Below are 26,152 nucleotides of genomic sequence, written 5' to 3'. Positions count from 1 at the left end.
TTTTTTTTTGTTTAAATTCATTTATGAAAATCATATAAAATAATTTCGTGGCCTATGCTCTGATACCACTTGTGGGAAATATCGGTATACTTCATCAAGAAATTCGGATTATAACAAAATTATAATTATGAAATTACGAGTCATAAATGAAATTGTATAAACAAAAATTAGAGATTAGAATTAGCCTTTGGTCCTAGAAATTAGGCCTAAGAACAAATATCGAGATCGATATTCTCCTAATCGTTGCACCCAAAATGCTTTGAGAAATGCCTCTCTTTTGCTAGAATGAGATCCCTAATTTCTCTAATTATTTTTAGGGTTTTTGTGATGATCGAATTAGGTCAAAAAGAAGTGAGAAAAATGAATCCCTAGTCTCCCTCTTAAACCGTGTAAAAGGAGAAAATAATGGGGAGATATTTTTCTTCTTTTTCTCCTCTTAAAACCGTGTAACAACCGAAGCAAATAAGGAGAAAAATCTTCTTATTTTTGGTTGTTGTTATCTTTTATAAAATGTGTATAATTATGAATCGTCATATATGTCGTCACATATTAATAAGTCCACACACAACAGTTTGTAGTCGATTTATTAATACCGGTCTGTCAACATTTATTATGACAATTTCGCATAATATATACATTAACTATAAATATAGCATATTTATAATTTGCTTAGTTAAATATAACCGTTTACATTTAATTATGAATTAACATCTTAATTCGTTTAAGCTAACATTATATACATTAATTTAAATATAACAGTTTATATTCAATTTACGAATTAACAATTAATTCGTCTCAGCTAATATTATTTAATTGAATTAAATAATTGTCTCATCATCACATTGACTAACTTTTTAGTCAAATACATGGACTAACCTTTTAGTCATATAAGGCATCAATGTGATTATATTTCCATACAATCACATCTCTCAAACACATTCTTTAGGTGTGACTTTTATGGACCAGTTGATCACCGCCATCAGTGTGATAATAACGTCAAACTTCTAGCAAGCCAACCGTTATTAAGTAAACGTTAATCAACTGATAAAATACTAAGTATACCATGTGAACCTATAAGAGATTTATATACGTTATCACACTAACTGTGGAGGACACTAGCTCCAACAATATTAGTTAGTGCCAGTTGGTTATTTTTGGAAGGTACACGACTAGCCTGTCAAATTTTGGCGCCGTTACCGGGGAGGCAATAGCCCTATCTGTTTTTGTTTTCGTTTATTTATATTCGTCTCAGGGAATTTTTATTCCTTGAGACTGTTCTCATTTATCTCTTTCAGTGTTGTGTATGCCCAGGTCAAACAGGTCGGAGTTAGTTCCAGCTAATCCTGAGCCAGAGAGACTATTTCAGGATAGACTCCGTCTGCAAAGAGAACTTCGAAAGGAAGACTTGAGTACTTTCGAGCCCGAGCTACAACACTTTTTATTTGCAGAAGACCAGTCTTTAGAAGAAGATAATCTCATTTCTGCCAACCAACCAGTAAAGATGTCGAACATTGCAAGTCACTCGGAGCCTAAAGCATCCTCTATTCTTAAAGGTTTTAACCTCCAGACTGAGGACAGTAATACTTTTGATATCCAACCGTCCTACATAAATCTGGTGGAGAGAAACCTGTACAGGGGTGTGGCGGGTGAAGACCCAAGGAAGCACATGGAGGTCTTTACTGACTATTGTTCTACTATTCCCGCTACAAAGGGAGTAACTCAAGACAAGATAAAGGAAGTGCTCTTTCCTTTTTCTCTGACTGACTCAGCCCGTGAGTGTTTGACCGATCTTGACCGTACAACTGCTGGTATCACCAACTAGGAGACTCTCGCACTCGCCTTCTACAAAAGATACTTCCCTCCTCAACGCACTAATCCTCTGAGGGGAAAGATTACTAGTTTCAAGCAGGCACCTGATGAGACTTTCTATGAAGCTTGGTGTCGGTTCAAGAAGTTGGTGTGGTCTCTTCCTCATCATGGTTTTGATCAATGTTTCTTATGAAACCAGTTTTATAATGGGTTGTATGATGACCATAGAGCTATTCTGGACGCCTCATCCAACGGAATATTTCAGAAAAATATTGATGATGATAAGGGATGGGGCATTATTGAGGAGATGGCGACCCATTGTGCTGAATATGGGAACCCACTGGACGGTATTCGAACGGTCCATTCGGTTGATAACGCAGTTGTGGCTCAACTGGAAGCCATGAATGCCCGGTTTGATAGATTGGAGTTGCAATCTGCTGGGGAGCCACAGACGGTTCATTTGTTGACTAGACAGGAAACTATTATTTGTGAGAGATGTGGAGGAGATGACGGTCATACTGCTATTGACTGTCTTACTGAGAAAGAACAAGTCCTTGCTTTTCAACAATATAGGCAAGGAAGAGGTTCTTATTACAACAACCAAGGGGCAGTCTATCCCAATTCGAGGTGGACAAGTCAAAATGTTCTTAATCCCAAACCTCCACCGCAGCAGCAGCAACCATATGTCCCGCCTCATGAAGCTCAACAAGGCTTCCAAAAGCCTCCTTCTTTTCCTCCACCGAATCAAGGCGCATCATCTTCAAGTGAGGTAAGTGAGTTAGGTGAGCTAAAGTCAATGCTCCAGTCGTTGATAAAACAATGGCAACTAAGTGACCAACAGAAAGAAGCATCCATCAAGTCACTTGAAACTCAAGTTGCTCAGTTAGCCGCGAACCAGTCCACGAGGAAACAGGGTCATTTGCCATCTCAATCTGAGAAGAATGCACATGAGACGGTGAATTTGATTAATTTGAGAAGCGGTCCTTCATATGAAGGACCAGATTTGTCAATTTCAGATGGCATATCAAACCCGAGGAAGGATGTTAATGACAATGAACAGTCATTAGTTGCTGAAAAAGAGTTGACCACGAAGAATATACTCGATCGACTAGTTTCAGGGGGTCGATCGAGCAGAATTGAAGCTGAAAGTACTCAATCGAAAGAAATTCTTACTCGATCGAGTGAACTGGAAAATCAAGAGTTCGATCGAGAGGTCCAACCCACTCGATCGAGTGAAAAGTCTGAAGAGTCTGTTCGATAAAGTGGTAATTTGGCTCGATCGAGCACTGTGCTTATTGAAGACCTCGATCGAGAGCCTGCTATTGCTCGATCGAGTGATATGTCACCTGGAAAGACTCGATCGAGGTAAAAAGTCTCAATCGAGTGATAAGGAGCTTGAACCTGCTGAGACGTTGGAAGAAAGAAACAAAGGGCTAGAGATACCTATTACCGTGCCCTTTCTGAGGCGATTACAGAGCACAAAAGCCAATCAATAGTTCGGTAAATTTGCCGAGCTCCTGAAAAGCTTACAAGTCAATGTTCCATTCGTCGAGCTGCTGACACAGGTACCCTCTTATTTAAAGTTCATGAAAGAAATTTTATCACGTAAGAGGCATATCAATGATCATGAGACGGTAGCTTTGACCGAGGTAGGGACTGGCCTAATTCAAAATAAGTTTCCACGTAAACAGTCAGACCCGGGTAGTTTCTCGATTCCATGTCACATAGGTACCCATTTGATTGATAACACGCTATGCGATCTTGGTGCTAGCGTGAGCGTCTTACCTTTGTCTCTTGCTAAGACACTTGGTTTGACTAAATTTAATTGTACGAACATGACCGTACAGATGGCCGACCGTAGTATATCATGGCTGTTAGGTGTCATAGAGGATATACCTGTCAAAATCGGGAGATTCTTTATTCCCTTTGACTTTGTAATGCTTGATATTCCCGAGGACACTCATAAACCTATTATTTTAGGGAGACCATTTTTGTTCACTGCTGGTGCAGTGATAGATGTCGGGGGCAAGACACTTACGTTTCAGGTAGGAGACGAGGAATTAATTTTCCATCAATCTAAGTTTCGTAGGGCTCCCATGCAAGCTCAACCTTGCAATGCCCTTTCCTCAACTGACTCCCATATTGGCACTCTAGATGAAAATTTGGAATTTTGTGCTGCAATTGTAACCCGTCCGCCTCACACTGAGAGGAAAAAGGAGGAGAATTCGTCTGTTTTCCTTGCTGCAGATACATATGAAAAAGATTCAGGAGCTGTCAAAGGTCGTGGTGCAACTAAAACCAATCAAATTGGGGATCATAACGTCAAAGCTGGCGAGACAGAAAAAGGGACGAGAAAAGTTCGTGCATACGTGGATGTCAACTGTTCTCTCACTACTGGTTCAAATTCAAGATCGTGGAGAATGAAGAGGACGGTCAAGGATGCTGAAGGGACCTCCTCCAGTCAGAAGACCTCCGTTGGGCTACTGAATTGTCTTGGGAATTGAGCGGGGAATGCCCCTTGTAACAATTTGTATAAACTATTTTTAAATTTCCGTTGAATTTCTTTATTGCGTTTATTAGGACTGTTAGATTTTAGACAATTTTTAGCGTAGTTAGAAAGACTATAGACTGTCATTTTTGTGATTTGGTATGTCGGGATATGTTTGCGAGTGTTTTTTTGCAGGTTTGGGGAAATTATACGCATTTTGGATGACTTACACGAAGAAAAGCGCTCGATCGAGTACTTTTTGTACTCGATTGAGAGGATTTTGCAAGAAAGGGGTTTGATCGAAAGGGTTGCAGGTGCTCGATCGAAACAGCTAAAAGAGGGAGTTCTCCATCAAGTAGATTTTTACTCGATCGAGTGAACTGATGCTGAGACTCCTCGATCGAGTGATTTCAGATCACTCGATCGAGTGAAATTGGAAATCCCGCGCAGGAAGTTCTCTTTAACTTCCATTTTTCTTAATCTTATTTCATTATTTACATTGCTCATCCCCTTTTGCACGAAAATCTCCCTAATTCCCCATTTTTATTGCCCAAACACCAAATCAAACACCTACAATTTATTCCTTGCTATTAATCCGACATTTGCCCTCTAATTCGCCCTTTGAATTTGCTTGTTTACACGGTCAATTACGGGTTTAAGGTTTGCGGTTTTTGATCGAAAAAAAAATCGCCATTCTTACATCGTTTTTGTCGATTAATTTGCTTATCTTGTGGGTTTATTATCAAGTAAGTATTCTCATTGCTTCATTGTTGTTTAATTGCGTTAATTTTGCCATTTTAAAGTATTGAGGTTTAGGGTTTATGCATGATTCGAAATTTTTGACTGATTTTGGGGGTTTTTGCGGTTTAATTTGTTAATTGATTATCGTTCCCCCTTTCTTACTTGATTAGGATGGACAGTAGCTCAATGCCCTCATCTAGCTCGACTGTTATTCCGTCCTTGACTGAGACAGTGGTCTCTGCTACCACCACCGTCTCCACGCTCGTTAGTACCACTGCCACTACTCCCGTGTTTCTTGTTACTGCAGCTGGTACTGTAGTTACTGCTGCTAGCTCCGTCTCCTCTTCCACTTCTGTCACAACCTCTGTTCTTGCTAGCTCTGCTTCTAGCTCGGCATCTGTGTCGATTTCTGCTACTTCTTTTGTTGCAGCCACAGCTAGTACCTCAGGTACGGTGACCACCCCTGCTGCGTGGTTACCCGCAGTCACAGCTGCTTATCGAGCGGCTCTAGTACTTCGTTCCGTCAGAGGACGGGCTTCTACTTCAGGTACTAGAGGTCGGGGTCGTGCACGAGCTACACCTAATGCTGGTCGTGTCACCATCCGAGGGGATGATTCACTCGACTCGCACCCCGACTACCCCCAGGTAATCTTTGTTAATGGTATTCATCGCACTAGATTTTTTTGTTTGCTTGACTGTGACTTTCTGTCGACTAGGTTTTTGTGCTGTCAGTCACTTGATAGACTTGGTATTTACGAGCCAGTTTGTGAGATTTTAAGGGGTACGGGGATGTCTGGACTTGTGACCATGAGTGCCTATACCTACAAGGAGCTGACTCTTGAGTTTTTCAGCTCCTTTACCTTCTCTTCTGGGGCACACGATGCTGACCCCACTTGTGCTTCCGTGTCTTTCCGGTTGTTTAACCGGACTTTTTCTTGGACTTTAGAGGAGTTTGGTACTAGGTTGGGACTTTCTTTTACGGGTCCTACTGCAGCCCCTAGGAAGGTCATCCTCCAGTTGTGGAGGACCTTGGCACAGACTTACGAGGAGCGAAAGCTCGCTCAGGTCCACCTTCCCCCTGCCCGTTACTTCCTGCGTCTGATGGGTAGTACTATTTTTGGCCGTAGAGAACCAAACAATGTGAACAACATAGAGCTTTCTATTTTGGGCGGGTACTTGAACATTGACAGTGATGGGCCCTTTGTCCTCAACATTGCTTACCTGACCGCCCAGTACTTTAACTCTATGGGGGAGAAGACCACAGGCGCCATCGTCTGCGGTGGCATAGCCACTATCCTTGCCCGTTCTCTCTTCCTCGTCTTCCCTCGTGACTTACCGTATATAGGAGTTGACCGGTACCTGGACCGGGCAGCTATGTTGTCTAAGACTTGGCTTGCTTCTGACCAGCAGACTTGGAAGATAGGCGGTTCCTTGTCTAAGACCCTTCCTTGCACCACCCTACCTCGCCTCGTTCCTTTGCCCACTGTTAGGGGCAGGTTACCTCCACCATTGCCTATGTACAACCTACCACTGCAACCACCTCCTACCATGTCCGCTTCTAGGAAGTGGAGGAGACCTGAGATCGGAGAGGGATCCACACCTTCTATGGGTGGCCAGACTTTCACGGCCATTCCTACCCCGATCCCTACTCCTACTCCTGCGCCCGACCAGACACAGGCACAGCCGGTTTTTCCGGCTAATTTTGTATCTTCTCCACCCTTTGAGGCGTCTGCGGTCATGGACCAAGTGCGCCGTGACAGTTTGTTGCTTGAGCTTGTAGTGTGACAGACTCGTATGGAGAGGGACATAACTCTTACTTTGTTCCCTCTGTACGAGTATCACATGCGGCGACGACGTCCTATTCCAGAGGGTTGGCCACACCCGTCCTTCTACCGGTACCCAGCTGAGGGGTACCCTGAGTCAGCTAGTGAGGAGGAGGAGGAGGAGGAGGAGGAGGAGGAGGAGGAGGAGGAGGAGGATCCAGCTGAGGTGGCAGCGAGAGCTCAGGCTGAGGAGAGGAGGAGGAGAGAGCAACAGGTGGACCCAGACTACACTCTGACGGTGGAGGACGTGTCAGAGGAGGTTGACGAGTAGCTACTGGTCTACTCACTTCCCCAGTTTTCAGGCTGGTTTGGGGAAGTTCTTGTTTTGTATGTACATTCTTTCTCTTTTATTTCCCTTTGTCTCCTTTTTATTTCTTGTTTTTCATTCATTTATTGGTTGTATTTTTCCCGTTCCCCAGTATATATCTGCTGGTAATGCATCCCTTTGAGTCTGCATTTGCATTTGTTTTGCATTCACGTTTCTATTTTCAGCCTGCATTGTTTTTATTTATTTCAAAAAATCATAAAAATACAAAAAAAAATTAATAAAATTAATAAAATATTCACGTTTATTCTTGCATATAGGTTGACTCGGAACGGTTGATTTCCGTGATGATATTGCACTTTAACTTATCATTTTTACTTGAGCCTTGCACTTTCATTGACGGTTATTAGCTGAGTCTTACGCATAATCTACGAGTTTTTGTTCAAATTTAGCTGACCGTGTAGACTTGACCTGATAAATTGGCAATCTACTCTATAAATTCTGAGTTTTAGAGCCTTATAACTGGTGACATTCATGACCAGTTTACATAGGAATTGAGAGTAGTACTCCTTGCATAGCATGTTCATCATTTTTGCGCATTTATGACATTCGATTTCTTCTCAAATGCATACATTCGGGTTTGTGGTCGGAGTCACATGCAGGGAGGTGCTTGCAAATTTCCCCTTTCTTACATTATTCACCCATTTAGCTCCACTTAAGCCAAATTTAGCCTTTTTGACCCATTAGCTACATCCAAAACTTAGCCTGCCCAGTCAAGCTAGTTTAGTGTGTCTTCTGTGGTATGTTTATTCCGTCTGCGAGCTTGGCCCATGTGATATTGATGGAGTTGGTGGAAAATGAAGGAAGGGAGGATGAGAAATTTGAAAAAAAAAAAAAAGAGAAAGACGTGAAGAAGAAGAAAAAAAATGAAAAAAAATGAAAAAAAGAGAGTCACGTATGATCAGAGAAGGAAAAGAAAAGAAAAGAATGAAAAAATTGTTTGATTAGTTTATTCGATTAATTAAGACGGTATTAAAAAAGGGAAGTTTGTGACCGTGTCACTCCTCTGTTCTTATTCATATATTTTTGAGGAGATAGTGTATTTGGTTAGTGAGCTGTGTACCAAATGAAGGGCACTTGTGTCTATTTTCAGTCAGTTGAGATTCGGATGGTCTTATATGGTCCTGTTTAGGAACAAGCTTGGCGCTTTTACCTCCATATTTCCATAATTTATTTTGCCTTTCTTACCTGAACCTCACTTTCACATACCATTTGTAAGCCCTCGGCTGTGACGGATATTGTTGGTTGGAATGTGTGCATAGTACCTGAATCGTCTTTCATTTTTGTTGCATGCATGCTATGTAGGTCGCAGTTTAGGTGAGTGATTATTTCTCTTTCTCTCTTATACACATATAATTCACCCTTTGCTTCATGAGAGAAGAATGACCACGTGAGAGTCCGATTTTGTTGGTCTTGCAAGGTCGATAGGTCAGCTTTATTTCTGGACATCTTATAATTCGTTTGCGTATTGACTGCGGTAGCTGTAACTGTTGATTTTTGTTGCATTAAATTGGTTCAAGTAGACAAGTTATAGCTAGCTCTGCGTTTTCATTTCCGTTCCATTAGTTTGAATTTAGTTTACTCGAGGACGAGTAAAGGTTCGGTTTGGGGAGATTTGATACGTGCATTTTATATAGTCTTTTTAGCCTTATTTTGCACGTATTTCTATGCACTTTTGCACTGTTTTGTATTGCAATATGCCCCGAATTGGCTACTTTGGTTTGTTTTGTCTGTTTTGCAGGAATGAACCTGAAAGTGGTGAAACCGTACTCTTTTCGTCCTGTTTTGCATGCATTTTGAGGAGACGGGAATGTTAGAGCGAGATATTGCATTGGGATGCATGAAGGAATGGTCAACGAAGCAGTCGGCGACGAGTTTGAAGCTGATTTGGAGGAAGAACACTCGATCGAGAAGACTTTTGGTTGATCGAGTAGTTTTATATGCTGAAGAGGTCGATCGAGTACTCTAATCTACTCGATCGAAATGTTGTTTTTTGGGTTTCCTCGATCGAGTAACTTTTCTACTCGATCGAGAGGATTTGTTGCTGAAATCCTCGACCGAGTGGTTTTATACTGCTCGATCGAGAGGTTTTGATGTCACGCGGGATTAATTAACCCTGTTGGGCTTATTTTCGAGAAGACTTTAGTTTTTCTATTTAAGCTTTCAATAATTAGGTTATATTTACGTTTTACTCATCTGAAAATGCCACTCTTACTCTCTTAATCTCTTCCTTAAACTTTCTACTGTAACTTTGCTTTTGGATTTCTTTGCTTGGATTTGGGTTGTTCTTTACGCCGAAATTCTTGTGATTGTAATCTTTCTTCTCCTTTTAATCTTAATCTCGTAATTATGGCTTTAATCCTTTGTTTCTCTTATCATTAATTTCTGCCCTAATTTCATTTATGCATTATTATTGTTATTTCATCATGTTTTTCATTCATCATTGTTATTATTGACATCATTAACGATATGAGTAGCTAAATCCATTCATGTTGGGATTAGGGAATCCATGGTAGGATTGTAACGATGTAGCGAATAGGCTAGATGATTTATTTGTGAGAATCTGTACCCATGGCAATTTAATTATAATACCGACTTAGTTGAGTGCACGCTTCTAAGTTACCTTTTAATCTGGTTAAATTTACTCCTGGATTGGAAGATTGGACTAAATAGACCTGCTATGAACAGTAGACTACCCTGACGAGGATGGAAGTTAAGTTATTGGAAATCTAGGATAGAAAGTGGATCGGAAGGACCTTTCCCGTATCCGTCTCACAGTAAATTATCTAGACTATTTGCAGTTGAGTCACTAGACTATCATGGTGAACCAAAATCCTGACATGTTCCCTCTTTATTGATCATCTTTACTACATTTTCTGTCCTTTATTTCTCTTTCCTTATTGCTCTTTCCTTCAAATCTTTCAGTAATTTAGTAAACCAAATTCAACCCCCATTTAGTGACTTAAATAACCGGACCTTTAACAGATATCTTGCCTCCCTGTGGAGATCGGCCCGACTTCCCTAGCTTTTGAGATGCTCACTCAGTTTTAAAACCGTGAGAACAAAGGAATTCTAATGCGATCCTACCTCCATATCCTGAATGGACACTTCGTTAGAGAAAGGAGCCTGGAGTACTTTCACGGGTTTCCCGAGCCTTGGCACTATAAAGGAATGTAACTAGCTGGAATTGAGGTCTTCCACGATTGCTACTTCATCCCTTCAGAAACGGTTCCTACCGTCAAAACTCGTCAAACACCTTGTTTAGACGAACAGGCTGTTAGCCTTCAGTTTGGGGAGGACCGATTCATCAGAGCAGCACAGGATGAGATCATTACCACGGTACTTCAAGATGACCATTTCAACCCGACAGCCCTAATTACCGAAACTAGTTCAAATCAGCAGAAAGGATGGAGAAAGTCGATCAAGTGGACTAACAATCAAGGAAAGCTCTTCAAAGTCACCACTGGAGAAGGAGAAATGTTCAAAGGAGAACTTGAAGACAACGAATATGAGTCGGAGTCGGACTCAGAACCAGAGTCTGAGTCTAGAGAAGTCATTAGAGAGTCTTCTTCTCTCGTCACTCCCCATCCCCTTGTTTCTCCTAGCATAGCATCGAGTAGTAACAGCAGCATGGGAAATGTCCCAACAGCTGTCCCTTTACCGCCACTGACTGCTGAACAGATGGCTTATTTGTTTCAACTCTTTTCAAAATTTAATATGAATAAATCAGATTCTGCTTACTCTTTGTGTTATTCTGAATGTAATTCTATTTACAATGATAACGAGGATGATCCTGACCCAGACTCAGTCGAATTACCTCCCTACATAGTTAAAGAAATATTACAAGAGGCGGAAGGGGCACCAGTTATAGAGAACACCGAATCCATTAACGTAGGAACTAAACTAGAACCCCAAGAACTTAGGATAGGGACGACCTTAAACCCAACTGAAAGGGCTAGTTTCATCGACATCCTACACGAGTTCAAGGACGTTTTCGCTTGGTCTTATAAAGACATGCCAGGAATCGACAGGGATATTGCAGAACACAGAATTCCAATCAAACCAGGTTTCAAACCCGTAAAACAGAAGCTTCGTCAAATGAGGACCGAATGGGCCCTTAAAATCAAAGAATAAGTCGATAAACAATTCAAAGCCGGGTTCATCAAAGTTTCTGAGTATTCAGACTGGGTGGCTAACATAGTCCCCGTACCCAAAAAGGATGGGCGAATCCGAGTTTGTGTTAGTTTCAGAGACTTAAACATGGCAAGTCCCAAAGACGACTTCCCTCTTCCACACATCGACATATTGGTAGATAATACCGTAGATCACGCATTGTTATCCTTCATGGACGGGTATGCAGGGTATAATCAGATCAAAATGGCCATAGAAGACATGCATAAGACAGCTTTCGTTACTCAATGGGGCACATATTGTTATACGGTTATGCCATTCGGGTCAATCAATGCTGGAGCTACATATCAACGAACTGCAACTACCTTGCTTCATGATATGATGCACAAAGAAGTATAAGTGTACGCCAATGATATGATTGTCAAGTCAAAGGGTAGGAAATGGCATATTGAAAACCTTTGCAAGTTCTTCCTAAGATTGCGCAAGTATAATATGAGACTCAACCCTCAGAAGTGTGCACTCGGGGTAACATCAGGCAAACTTCTGGGATATGTCGTCAGTCAAAGAGGAATAGAAATTTATCCATCTAAGATCAAAGCTTTAATCGAAATGCCACAACCCCAGACAGAGAAGGAGGTTAGAGGATTTCTAGGCAAAGTACAGTATATAAGCCGATTCATATCGAAGCTTACTATGATCTGCGAACCCATTTTCAAAAAGCTCAAGAAAATAGACCATACCATATGGGACGACGACTGTCAGAAGGCGTTTGACAGGATCAAGGAGATACTAGCCAAACCACCAGTGCTAATGCCTCCTGAACGAGATCAACCTCTTGGTTTATATCTCACAGTCACTGAAACAGCCATGGGGGCTATGCTTGCACAAACTGTTGGAAAAGAAGAATGAGTTATCTACTACCTTAGTAAGAAGTTCATAGAATACGAGTGGAAATACACACCTCTCGAGAAAACATGCCTCGCTCTTGTGTGGGCGACAAAGAACCTACGCCACTACATGCTTAGCTATTCTGCCAAAGTGTATTCCAAAATGTATCCCGTCAAATACCTCTTCGAGAAACCCAGTCTCAATGATCGTTTGGCAAGGTGGACATTAATGCTCTCAGAGTTCGATCTCAAATACGTACCTCTGAAGGTCATAAAGGGACGCGCCGTTGCTATGTTCTTTGCAAACAATCCTATCAACGACACCCAAGCAATAGACATATGTTAATAGGCTAACGGTCTCACAACTATGGAGACAATTGATTCACGTGTTGTATGCTTGATGCTTGGGTTGTATACTTTGTATGGAAATCGGGCTAAAGTTGTTGCTCCGTGGAAATAAAGGTCCCAGGAGTCCAAACTAGCTTGTAGGATGTTTTTCATTATCTCATTACCCATGTTCTGTATTTTCTCTCAGCCTTTTCCTTCTTGTTTGTATATTGCGGTTTTAGGACTATGGCGGTGACGAGCTGGGCAATACATGGCAGTGATATGCAACGCCTGAGGTTGGTTTTACGCTTTTGACTTTTACAATTGTTCTCTTATTTTAAAAATTATATGACTGCAATGTTTATTGGCCTGGTTCTAGGGTTTGATTGGAGTGGGTCTGTGCTTATTAAGATTTTATTCTTTTGATATAATGTTTGGAAGTCGGGAATCTGAGAATTTTATGAGAAGGTAAATTAGGATTTAATCAACTCACTTTATTAAATGGATAGTTAAGATGAAAGTAGAGTGGTTATGATCACGAGGGCATTATGTGCTATTTTGGTGGCTTGCTGTCGTTTTTTCGGTTGACTAACTCATTGGGGTTTTATTAGGATTGGTTCGACAGGCGGTGGTGAGTTATACTACTTAATTAGGGTTTTACTTTAATGGGGTTCTTTGTTTTTGTTGCGCGTCATTACTGTATATCTAACATCTCACTATTCATTTGTGTTTACTCCAAATCCCCTTAAATGAGTGTTTTTTGTTGTGCTTTATAATGGGTTTTACTGATCATTTTATATTGGATATGGTTAGGTCTCCTATTTGCATTGTCACAATCGATTTAATTTGCTGTGTGGAAATCCATTTGGGTTAACCTGCCAATATACAGGCCAAGCGCGGAAATTAATGTGTTATATTGAACTTCTGAGTTATCGCGACTTCTTTAGTTGGTTGTTTGATGCAGATTTTGGACTTCCGAGCTGTTGCGGCCAGTTTACAGTCAGTGTTTTCTGCTTGATGGCTGCTTTTTATGATACTTTTGTCTTACCCATGACATGGTACACTATAAGTTAACCTTAGTCATACTATTTCCAGTCTTGTGATTTAACACCTAACACGAGCTTGTTTTTTCAGTGACACCAGGTACTAGAGTGGATTTTTAGCGAGGTTAAGACCGCTTTTGGACCGATGATTGATACGTGCCTAATGTACGGTCTTTTTGGCCTATTTCAGCACGTATTTCCATGCATTTATGTACTGTTTTTATAGTATTTTGCCCCGAATTGGCTACTTTGGTGCATTTTGTCCTTTTCGTAGGGATAATCGCGAAAGAAGCGAAACCATGCTCCATTTCGTCCTTTTTGCATGCATTTAGAGGAGACGGGATTGTCCTAGAGTGAGATGCTGCACTTGAAGTGTCGTTGCATGCATTACGAAGCATTTGGGTGAAGACGTGAGCTGAATTGAAGACCCAGGTGGTCTATCGAGTTAACAGGTGGTCTATCGAGCAGTTATAGGACGATCGAGTGGTCCCTAAGCTTCCCAAGTCCTCGATCGAGTTACTCTTTACTCGATCGAGTAAGCTGCCTTTGATCAAGTCCTCGATCGAGAACCCTGCTGCTCGATCGAGGGACTTCTGCTGAAGAACGTGGTCGATCGAGTGGGTTAGCCTACTCGATCGAGAAGATTTCGTCTGTGGGCTTTAATTAGTCCGTGTTTTAGTATATTCCGCATGAACACTTAGACTTTTCGGCTATATAACCTATGTTTAACTAGGTTATTAATCATTTTTTTTTACTATCTTTTACACTCTTATCATCCGTTTTTACTCTCTTTTATCTTTATTCCTTCACATTAGCCTACTGTTACTTTTGAACGTTGGATTGCTTTGATCGGATTTCGAGTTCTTTACGCCGGAATTGCTTAGATTGTAATTCTCTTTTCTTCTTTAATAATAATTAACCTTCCTTTGTTGTTTTAATTCCTGTTTTATGTTATTGTTTTTATTCCTCTTTGCCCTAATTATTATCATTGCTTTTTATTATTATTTCGCTATGTTTTCTGCTGGAAATTTACATGCTGTTAGTTTATCAATAGATATGAGTAGCTAATCTCCCTTCATGTTGGGATTAGGGGATCTGCGGTAGAATAATGACGACGTAGTAAATGAACTAGACGAATTGGTTAAGAGACCCTGTCACTATAGCAATATAACTGTAATTCCCGACCTAGTTGAGTGCACGCTTCTATGTCACCCGTTAATCTGGCTACAATTAACCCTGGATCGAAAGATTGGATTAAATAGGCCTGCTATAAACAGTAGACTACCCTAATGAGGACGAAAGTTAAGTTAGTGGTATTTTAGGGTGGGAAGTGGACCGAAAGGACCTTCTAATATCCGTCTCGCATTAGTTCGCCTGAATCATTTGCTGCTGAGTTGTTGTACTACCGTAGTGAACCGAGTTCCCGACATGTCTCCCTCTTATTGATAGTTTAAATCGTTTTCTTGCCTATCTGCTTTCTTCTTTATTTCTCTTCCTTTTACTCCGTAGTTTAGAACCAAAAATTAATCAAACCCAATTGTTACCTTAGAATTGAAGATAGATAGCTGTAGTTACATTCCTCCCTGTGGATTCGATACTCGACTGCCTCTACTACATATTTAGTTGAGACCGTTAGGTTTTATTTTTGACAGGTACGCGACGTGACGTGTCAAATTTTGGCGCGTTTCGGGGAGGCAATTGTTCCAATTACTATTTGTTTTATTTTTAATTCTCCTTTTTAGTTTAAGGAACATCGTTCCTTAGACTGTTCTCATATCTTGTCTGTAGTTTCGTCTTATGCGTAGGTCGCAAGGTGGTCCACTACTACCTTTTGATCCCGAGATTGAGAGATCCTGTCGCGCAAAGAGGAGACTATTTCAAGAGCAACAGGCAGAGGAAGAGCTTAGTTCTCGTGGTAACTTTTACGAGAACGAGCTTTTCGAAGACAACCCGCCGTCTTCTCCAGTTTCCGATTTATCACTTGAGTCTATCACTTTCCCAGAATTTCCTGAAATGGCCGAGGAAGCAACCATCGCTAGTCACTCCGAGCCCACAGCTGACAATCTTTATAAAGGGTTCGAACTGCCAGGAGATGCCAGAAAGTTCGAACCGAAGCCGTCTTACATCAGCATGGTAGAGAAAAATCAGTTCGGGGGAGCTGCGAAGGAAGATGCAGCTCAGCATATGGAGACCTTCATTGATTACTGCTGCTCCATACCTCCTCCCACTGGTGTGACAGCTGATCAAATCAAAGAAACTATGTTCATTTTCTCACTCCGCGATGCTGCAAGGGAGTGGTACAGGGATTTGGACCGAGCTGCTCACGGCATCACGGATTGGAATTCGCTAGCATTGGCGTTCTATAAAAAGTATTTCTCTGCTTCGAGAACCATAGCCATCAGAGCTCAGATAACCAGTTTCAAACAAGGGCCCGACGAGAATTTCCATGAGGCGTGGCTTCGTTTTAAGAAACTAGTGCGAACCATACCGCACCACGGTTTCGAAAAATGGAGTCTGTGCAACCATTTTTACAATGGTTTATATGATGATCAGAGAGCAATACTAGATGCGGCAGCCAACGGTCGATTTTCTGACAACTTGGGGCCGACAAAGGGCTGGAAAATCATAGATGATTTAGCCACTCACAGGGCTGAATACGGGAATTCAAGAGGAAACCAAAGGAGAGCTGCTGAATCCTCATCAGTAGCCGCATTAGAAGCCCTTACTGCTAGGTTCGACAAGTATGAACTAGGGGGAGCTTTCAAGCCAGGGATGTACCAGGTTAATGCTATGACAGACGGTCCTTTCGTCTGTACGAGGTGCGGGGTAGACGGACATGTCTCTGATTTCTGTCCTAGTCCTTATGAGCAATGTGCTGCCTTTCAACACTATAGGCAAAACAACAACCAGTACGAGCCGAATATCCACCCCAATTTGAGGTGGAGTAACCAGAGCAACGTACTCAATCCCACCACTCCTCCGAATCAGCAGCAGCAGCCTTACATTCCGCCGCATCAGAAGCAACAAGGCTATCAGAAGCCTCCGTCCTTTAACCCACCTAGCCACGGTTCATCTTCAAGTGGAGTGAGTGAAATGGGCGAGTTGAAGTCTATGATACAAGCCTTTACAAAGCAGCTTCATGCGAGTGATCAACAAAGAAGCACAAGTGATCAACAGAGAGACGCGACCATTAAGGCACTTGAGACTCAAGTTGCCCAACTCGCCGCGAATCAATCCTCGAGGAAACCAGGTCATCTACCGACTCAAAATGAGAAGAACCCAAACGAGACGGTACATTTGATAGAGTTGAGAAGCGGTCTCTCTTATGAGGGACCAGAAATGAAGAAATCAGACCTGGGAATAGCTGAAACTGTCGATGAACAGTGTTCTGGTAAGAAGAAAGGACTCACGACACAAGAGTTACTCGATCGACTGAAGTCTGGTGCTGAAACAGTTCGATCGAGTGGAATTGATGAGGAAAGCCCTCGATCGAGTAGTCACCCTACTCGATCGAGTGACCCGAAGTCAAGAAGGTCGATCGAGGGGGATCGTTGCTCGATCGATCTGAAGTTCTTGAAGAAACACTCGATCGAGTGGACACATTGCTCGATCGAGTGATATTATTGACGGGAAGCTTATTCGAGAGCCTGCTAGTGCTCGTTTAAGCGATGAATTACGTAAAGGCCTCGTTCGAGAGGTAAGAAGCGCCCAAAGGACACCGAACTTGCGCCGGAAGACACTTTGGAGGCGAGAAACAAGGGACTTGAGATTCCAATTACGGTTCCCTTTCCGAGGCGGCTGCAGAATACCAAGATTAATCAACAGTTTAGCAAATTTGTTGAGCTTTTGAAGAGTTTGGAAGTTTCCGTGCCGTTCACTGAATTGCTTATGAAGGTACCCTCTTATTTACGATTTATGAAAGATATTTTAGCACGTAAGAGGACCATAAATGATAATGAGACTGTAGCCTTGACTGAGATGGGGTCAGCCCCTTCTCAAAATAAGCTACCTCTCAAGCAATCAGACCCGGGTAGCTTTTCGATCCCTTGTCACATAGGAATGCAGTTGATCGATAATGCGCTATGCGATTTAGGCGCTAGCGTAAGTGTTCTACCTTTGTCTCTAGCTAAGAGACTTGGTGTGACCAAGCTGAGTTGCACCAATATGATCGTCAGATGGCCGACCGTAGTCTATCACGGCCACTAGGTGTAGCGGAAGACGCACTGTTAGGATCGGGAAGTTCTTTATTCCCGTTGACTTTGTCGTCCTAGATATCCCCGAAGATGTGCATACCCCTATCATTTTAGGGAGACCATTTTTGTCCACCGCCGTGCAAAGTGATAGATGTCGGGGAAGACTTTGACCTTCCGGTAGGGGATGAGGAGCCGACCTTTCATCACCCAAGTTCCGGAGGGCTCCCATGCAAGCTCGGCCTTGCAATGCCCTCTTCTTGATTGACCCGTTATTGACACTCCAATTTTGGAGAATATTGCTATTATTGCTGACCCTCCGCCTCACACTGAGAGCAGGAAGGAGGAAGATTCGTCTGTTTTCCTTACTGCAGGTACAGATAAAGGCAAGAAAGGAGTTGTCAAGGGACGAGGTGCAACCAGTATCAATCAATCTGGAGCAAAGGATGTCAAGGAAGATGACAGAGGAGCGACGACGAAGACAGTTCGAACCTACGTAGATTGGAATTATGTTCCTCCTCCTCTCATAAATTCGAGTTCATGGAAGTCAAAAAGGACGGTCAAGTATTGCCAAGTGACGTCCTCCGGTCGAGAAGCCCGAACGAAGGGGCTGACGGTGATGGGAATTAAACGGGGAAATGCCCCGTGTAACAAATTGTAATAGATATTCGTTCGAATTATTTTTGAATTTCTTTTATCACGTTTTAATTAGGACAATTAGTTAGACATTTTTTTTTAGCGTAAGACTAATACTATAGACTGTGTTCTGCATATTTGGTATTTTGGGACGTGTTTTATGCAGGTTTGGGGAAATGCACGCATTTCGAGGGAGTAAAGACGGAAATTCAAAGGAATGTATACGAGGAAGTCCTCGATCGAGTATTTTTGTACTCGATCGAATGGCAATTGGGTCGATCGAGCTTGCTTGTTACTCGATCGAAGAAGACCAAAAGGAAGCAGGTCGATCGAGAGGAATTGTACTCGATCGAGCAAGGGGAACAGCAAAGACCTCGATCGAGTGACTTAAAATCACTCGATCGAGTGAAATGAACAGTGGACGGGAGTCTTTCTATACTTAACTCCTTTTTATTTCAGTTTTCATTTCTAAATTGTTTTAACCCCTAATTTCCGTCTAACCTCTACCCTAATTGCGATTGATTTTTCCCCAAATCCCCATTTCTTGCCCAAAATCATCAAATCTACCACCTACATTCTCTTGTTAGTCAATTATTCTTCCATAACCCCTTATTTTCCCCCTCTTTCTTGCTCGTTTTTGGCGGTTTTTAAAGGGATTAGGGTTCGCGGGTTTTTGATTAAAAATCCGCCTTGCTTGCTCGTTTTTGAAGTTTAATTGCACATTGTAGGTTAATCATCATCAAGTAAGTATTTCTGTCACACTCTCTGCAATTTCTCTTGATTTAATTCGAATTTCTTTGAGGTGATTGATTTAGGGTTCGAAAATTCCATGTATAGTCGAATTTATTCGATTAAATTGTGTTTATTTGCCCTTTGTTAGTTTGTTGATGATATTGTCACAATTCCTCACTGTTTTTACATTTTAAATTCGAATCTTGCGCGGTTTTCGCAATTAGGGTTCCTGTGAGTCGGAAATTTCGACTGTCAGACGGTTGTTTTGCTTTGTAATTGCAGTTATCGCCTACTTGTCACTGTTGCTAAGCGCTGTAACTGTTTCCCGTCCCCTATTGCCGTTACATGCTTTGAATTATTAGGAATCTCGCGCTGTGAATGGCTACTGTCGACTGTCCGGAGTGATACATGCCCCATTTTCGGTTTTCATGCTGTCTTCACCCTTTTGCAGTCACTGTTTTATCATATTATCACCACTCACATGCTGTTTTTCGAATTTTTTTGAGGAATTGTTGGTTTTGTATGCTGTACGTCGATCGTTTCGACTGATAGGGCCTCATATTTGCTTTGTCACATGTTGGTTAGCGGGTTGTTTTAACCACGATTAGCAAAGATATTTCTTATTCGTGCCCTTTGATATTTTGCGGGATGGACGCGAGTTCCTTGCCTTCTAGTAGTACGTCCTCCGGCTCTTCGTGAGCGAGCAAGTGGCCCCTTTGTTGCCACTAGCTCCGCCTTGGTCACCACTGCAGCACCGATTCGCTTGTCTCACTGCGTAGGGACAGTTTACTTCGCACCCGGCTCAATGGGAGCTCGTTCGAGCTTCACCACCATCACTCCTGTGCCTTTCTCTTTTCTTTGGATCATGGATTCAAGCCCCGTTTCCCGCAGCTTGGTATGGTGCCACCGAGGACATTCCCGCAGCTAGCCGATTAGCAGATCACTTCCAGCCCTTCGAGGCTGTTTGCTAGAGGGAGAGCGCACTCACACCTCTACCGAAGATGCCTTCGGTACGTTTCACTTCAGAGGCTCACCGGACACGGTTAGTCACTCTACTTCGTTGCCCCCTCTCCTCCACCCGTTTCCTTGCACGAGCTGACCTAGAGACCTTAGGCATCTACGAGGAGGTCTGTAGTTTATTAAACGGGACGGGTATGTCGGGTCTGATTACCATGCAGGAGGCTACCATTCGTACCCTTACGTACGAGTTCTTTAGCTCCTATTCCTTTGACACCGACTCTTACACTGCCAACCACTCCAGTTCCTGCATTCACTTCCGACTCCGCAACGAGTCGCATCACTGGACCTTGGCCACGTTTGGGCAGGTTTTGGGACTAGTTAGTGACGGTCCCACCGCCCCACCTAGAGAGCTCCTTTCACCACTTTGGGTGCTCTTTCTCACACTCCCTTCCGGACACGGAAGGGAGCTCACGCTCACTTACCCGCGCCCCGTTATTACTTTGTGTCGTTAGGAGAGACCATTTTTGGGCGCCCGAGCCCAATAACTTGACCAACACCGAGCTAGCGATTCTCGCGGGTACCTCAACATTGACTCGGTTCCCCGTTTGTTCTAAACATTGCCTATCCGGTAGCTCAAAGATTGAACGGTATTGGGACTCGGGTCAAGACCGCTGTTGTCTGCGGCGGGCTAGTTACTAGGATTGCCCGCCACCTTTACCCCACTGACTCTTCCCTCACTGTACCTGATGAGGTGGCTCTCCTTGACCTGGAGGCCATGGTAACATTGACCTGGTTCCCAAAGGCGAAGGGGAGTGCGAGGACGTGGAAGATCTGTGGTTCCACGTCTGTTACCTTGTCGTGCTCTACCCTTCCCCCGCTTTCACCGCTCCCTACTGCTGCTGAGGGAGCAAGGCCACCTCCACCTACCTACCACCTTACCTTCACCCCTCCCTCTTCTTCCTCTAAGAAAAGGAAGCGGGAGGCCGGAGCTTCTTCTAGCTCCCAGGCTCAGACTCAGGCCCAGGCTGGACCGACCACCACGCCTCAGTCTACACCTTCACACACCCAGACTCTTACTCCACCACCACTTGACCCTCCTTCTGGTTCGGCTTTTCCGGCCAATTTTGTCTGCCCTCCTGCTTTAGAGGCGCCCGAGGTCATGGACCAAGGGCGTCGTGATGCCGTGCTTTCGGATATGTGCAGGTACATTACTGAGATGAGACGGGATATGGCCTTGGCTGTATTCCCGCTCTACGAGTTCCACATCTGAGCCCGGCGACCGATTCCAGAGGGGTGGCCGCATCCTTCCTTCTACCGATACCCAGCGGACGGGTACCCTCCACTATCCTCTGACTCAGATGAGGAACCGGAGGAGACAGCGGTAGCACGAGAGGTGCGGTTACGGGCAGAGCAGTCAGCAGCGAGAGCTGCCAGAGAGGAGGCGAGTGACCCTCCGTTCGTACCCGGTCCGGATGATCAGCCCGGAGATGACGACTGAGTCTCCCCCTTGTTTGTTGCTGGTTTGGGGAGACGGTTTTGTTGAGTCGGAGTATCTGAGAGATAGCGGTGCCGACGACGAGTAGCTACTGGTCTACTCACTTCCCCAGTTTTCTGGCTGGTTTGGGGAAGTTCGTGTTTTGTATGTCCTTTCACTCTTTTTATTTTTCGTCTCCTTTATTTTTCTTTTATTGGTTGTATACTCCCATCCCCCATTTTACTGCTGGTGTATGCTGGAGGACAACGAGGGCGTTGTCCGTTTTGGTTTGGGGAGGGTATTGCATCCTTTTGAGTCTGCATCTGCATTTGTTTTGCATTCACGTTTAATTTTTCAGTTTGCATTTGTTGTTTATTTTCATTAAAATCAAAAATCCAAAAAAATTAGAAAATGTTAAAAATTCAAAAAATTTCACGTTTATTTTTGCATTTAGGTTGAGTCGGAACGATAGATTCCCGTGATGAAATTGCACTTAACTTGTCAATTCACTTGAGCCTTGCATTTTATTGATAGTTTTGAGCTCTGTCATACGCATAGTCTACGAATTTCTGTTCAAATAATAGCTGACTGTTTAGACTTGACCTGATAAACTGGCAAACTACTTAAAAATTCTGAGTTTTAGAGCCATAACTGGTGACATTCATGACCAGTTCATTAGGAATTTTGAGAGTAGTACTCCTTGCATAGCATGTTCGTCCATTTTGCACATTTATGACATTCAATTTCTTGTCAAATGCACATATTCGGGTCTGCGGTTGGTGTCACATGCAGGGAGGGTCTTGCAAATTCCCCCTTTCTTTATATCTTTCACCCATTTAGCTCCACATTGACCAAAACTTGCCTTTTTGACCCATTAGCCACATTCCAAACTTAGCCTGCCTAGTCAAGCTAGTTAGTCTGTCCTTTTGTGGTATGTTTTCCGTTGCAGTTTGGTCCGTAATTCCCGATGGAGTTGGTGTTGTATTAAAGGAGGAGGAAGTGAAAAAAAAGAGTATTGAAAAAAAAGAAAGAGAAAAAAAACGTGAAGTAAGAAAAAAAAAAAAAGAAAGAAAAAAAAAAAAAAAAAAAAATGAGATTCACGAAAAAACAAAAGAAAAAGAGATAGATTGTGAAAAAAAAAAAGTTGGACCCTCTTGTCAGAGTTGAGAAGATGTTTGAAGACGTACAATCGACAAGAGGGTTGGTTGTTTCAGTTATTGTCTCAGACGATGTTTAAAAAAGGGAACTTTGTGACCGTCTGACTCCTCCACTCTTATTCCAAATTTTTTGAGGAGATTGTGCTTCCAGTCTAGTGAGTTTTGTGCCAAGTGAAGGGCACCTATGTTAGTCTTTCAGTCAGTTTGAGATCCGGATGGTTTATCATGGTCCTGTTAGGAACTAGCTTGACGCTTTTACCTCCACATTTCCATAACTTGTTTTGCCTTTTCTCACCTGAACCTCACTATTCCCATATTATTTGCAAACCCTCGGCTGTGACGGACATTATTGGTTGGAGTGTGTGCATTAGTACTTGAATTGTCTTTCATTTTTAATGCATGCATGCTATGTAGGTCGCAGTTAGGCGAGTGACTGTCTTTTCTTCTCTCTTACATATAACATTTGCCCTTTGCTTCATGAGAGAAGAGTGACCACGTGAGAGTCCGGTTTTGTTGGTCTTGCAAGGTCGATAGGTCAGCTTTATTTCTGAACAGGTTATAATTCGTTTGCGTATTGACTGTCTAGCTTTAACTGTTAATTTCTGTGCATTAAAGTGGTTCAAGTAGACAAGTTAGGCTAGCTCTGAGTTATCATTTCCGTTCCATTAGTTTAGTTTTGAGTTTACTCGAGGGCGAGTAAAGGTTTGGTTTGGGGAGATTTGATACGTGCCTAATGTACGGTCTTTTTGGCCTATTTCAGCACGTATTTCCATGCATTTATGTACTGTTTTTATAGTATTTTGCCCCGAATTGGCTACTTTGGTGCATTTTGTCCTTTTCGTAGGGATAATCGCGAAAGAAGCGAAACCATGCTCCATTTCGTCCTTTTTGCATGCATTTAGAGGAGACGGGATTGTCCCAGAGTGAGATGCTGCACTTGAAGTGTCGTTGCACGCATTACGAAGCATTTGGGTGAAGACGTGAGCTGAATTGAAGACCCAGGTGGTCTATCGAGTTAACAGGTGGTCTATCGAGCAGTTATAGGACGATCGAGTGGTCCCTAAGCTTCCCAAGTCCTCGATCGAGTTACTCTTTACTCGATCGAGTAAGTCGCTTTGATCAAGTCCTCGATCGAGAACCTGCCGCTCGATGGAGGGACTTCTGCTGAAGAACGTGGTCGATCGAGTGGGTTAGCCTACTCGATCGAGAAGATTTCGTCTGTGGGCTTTAATTAGTCCGTGTTTTAGTATATTCCGCATGAACACTTAGACTTTTCGGCTATATAACCTATGTTTAACTAGGTTATTAATCATTTTTTTTTACTATCTTTTACACTCTTATCATCCGTTTTTACTCTCTTTTATCTTTATTCCTTCACATTAGCCCTCTTGTTACTTTTGAACGTTGGATTGCTTTGATCGGATTTCGAGTTCTTTACGCCGGAATTGCTTAGATTGTAATTCTCTTTTCTTCTTTAATAATAATTAACCTTCCTTTGTTGTTTTAATTCCTGTTTTATGTTATTGTTTTTATTCCTCTTTGCCCTAATTATTATCATTGCTTTTTATTATTATTTCGCTATGTTTTCTGCTGGAAATTTACATGCTGTTAGTTTATCAATAGATATGAGTAGCTAATCTCCCTTCATGTTGGGATTAGGGGATCTGCGGTAGAATAATGACGACGTAGTAAATGAACTAGACGAATTGGTTAAGAGACCCTGTCACTATAGCAATATAACTGTAATTCCCGACCTAGTTGAGTGCACGCTTCTATGTCACCCGTTAATCTGGCTACAATTAACCCTGGATCGAAAGATTGGATTAAATAGGCCTGCTATAAACAGTAGACTACCCTAATGAGGACGAAAGTTAAGTTAGTGGTATTTTAGGGTGGGAAGTGGACCGAAAGGACCTTCTAATATCCGTCTCGCATTAGTTCGCCTGAATCATTTGCTGCTGAGTTGTTGTACTACCGTAGTGAACCGAGTTCCCGACATGTCTCCCTCTTATTGATAGTTTAAATCGTTTTCTTGCCTATCTGCTTTCTTCTTTATTTCTCTTCCTTTTACTCCGTAGTTTAGAACCAAAAATTAATCAAACCCAATTGTTACCTTAGAATTGAAGATAGATAGCTGTAGTTACATTCCTCCCTGTGGATTCGATACTCGACTGCCTCTACTACATATTTAGTTGAGACCGTTAGGTTTTATTTTTGACAGGTACGCGACAGACGTGTCAATGATCACAACCACTTTTTTCAGAAATACTGCTGCCGAGCTGTTGCAGTTTCCTGGTGCATTTTTGATACACCCATACAATGATGCACATATCATAAGGTATTGACTTTCAAAAGTTGAAATGTGGGCATTTCTCAAAATATACAAGGGGTTACAGTATATGTGAGATGGTGAAATGATGAAAAAGAAATTCAATTAAATATAGCCTATTTTAAATGTGATTTGGCTCGCTCTGTGTACTCAAGTTTATTATTATTGTAAAACTTAACTAATGATAATAATATTAGTTTTTGGGTTTAAATTGATGGCATGCTATAATTTGGGGCTTTTTAAAATTTTACTTAATTGCATGTACTACACGAGTAGCCTTTATTATTCTATTCTCGATTTCTGGTTATTCTTGTGATTTTATTTGTTTTTCTGTTTATATTTTTAAAATCGTCGTTTTCACTGTGGTTTTAAAAAAAAAAAAATGAATGCGGTAAAAATTAAGGTGTTAATTTGTTGTCGATTGTTGCGTATGAGGTGAGACGGATTCTGGGTGCTTCATAGAGCTTAGATACAAGTGGAGGTTTTACTATATAGACATATGAACACGGATGTTGCCAATTAGGTCTTGGTTTAATTCCATAAGTTAACAATTGGCTGCACAAATCATCGGCAGCACATTCTGATTCTGCTTAGAATAACTGAATAAGTTTATTAGTTTTCACATGGTTAGAATGGATGTTACTTTGTGCATGCTGCTACTGTGGGTAGTTTGAGCATAATTAATTCATCTTGATTGAGGTTGGTGGATGTAGGTGATGCGATACAGGGTGGGTTGTTTGCAGTTGGTTTTCATATAGTGATCATTATTTAACATGGGTTATTTTGGTTCGTTACTGCAACCGGTCTCGACACCAGTATAACCTGGGATATCACCGGAGTTTCTGTTGGAGGGGGTGGTTTCTTCGGTTGTTTGCAATTAGGTACTTTGATATCATCGCCACCGCCAAAGCACAGATACTGATTTCGTTGGATGAATTAATTAGGTATTTGATTTCACCGACAAGCGGTGTTAGGGACTGATTACTTCTATTTTCCTATATGCATGCCTTTCATTTTATTTATTTAATTTTCATTAGTTTACGGTTTCCGTACTGCTTATCTTTGTGATTTTTTTTATGTGATTACAATAGTTGTTCTAC

At 42.2% G+C, this 26,152-nt stretch overlaps 1 non-coding gene across 1 annotated transcript; it reads right to left on the bottom strand.

Moving 5' to 3' along the window:
• Nucleotides 1-1,874: 1,874 nt before the first annotated feature.
• LOC141620454 (small nucleolar RNA R71) lies at nt 1,875-1,983 on the bottom strand. Its single transcript, XR_012531967.1, has one exon. It is a non-coding gene; the product is annotated as a small nucleolar RNA R71 (small nucleolar RNA).
• Between the last annotated feature and the right edge of the window lie 24,169 nt (nt 1,984-26,152).

This window comes from Silene latifolia, chromosome 1 (assembly GCF_048544455.1).
Source record: "Silene latifolia isolate original U9 population chromosome 1, ASM4854445v1, whole genome shotgun sequence".
Lineage (NCBI taxonomy): Eukaryota > Viridiplantae > Streptophyta > Magnoliopsida > Caryophyllales > Caryophyllaceae > Silene > Silene latifolia.
The sequence above is the reverse complement of the archived record's forward strand: the minus strand, read 5'-3'. Positions and strand labels throughout refer to the sequence as shown.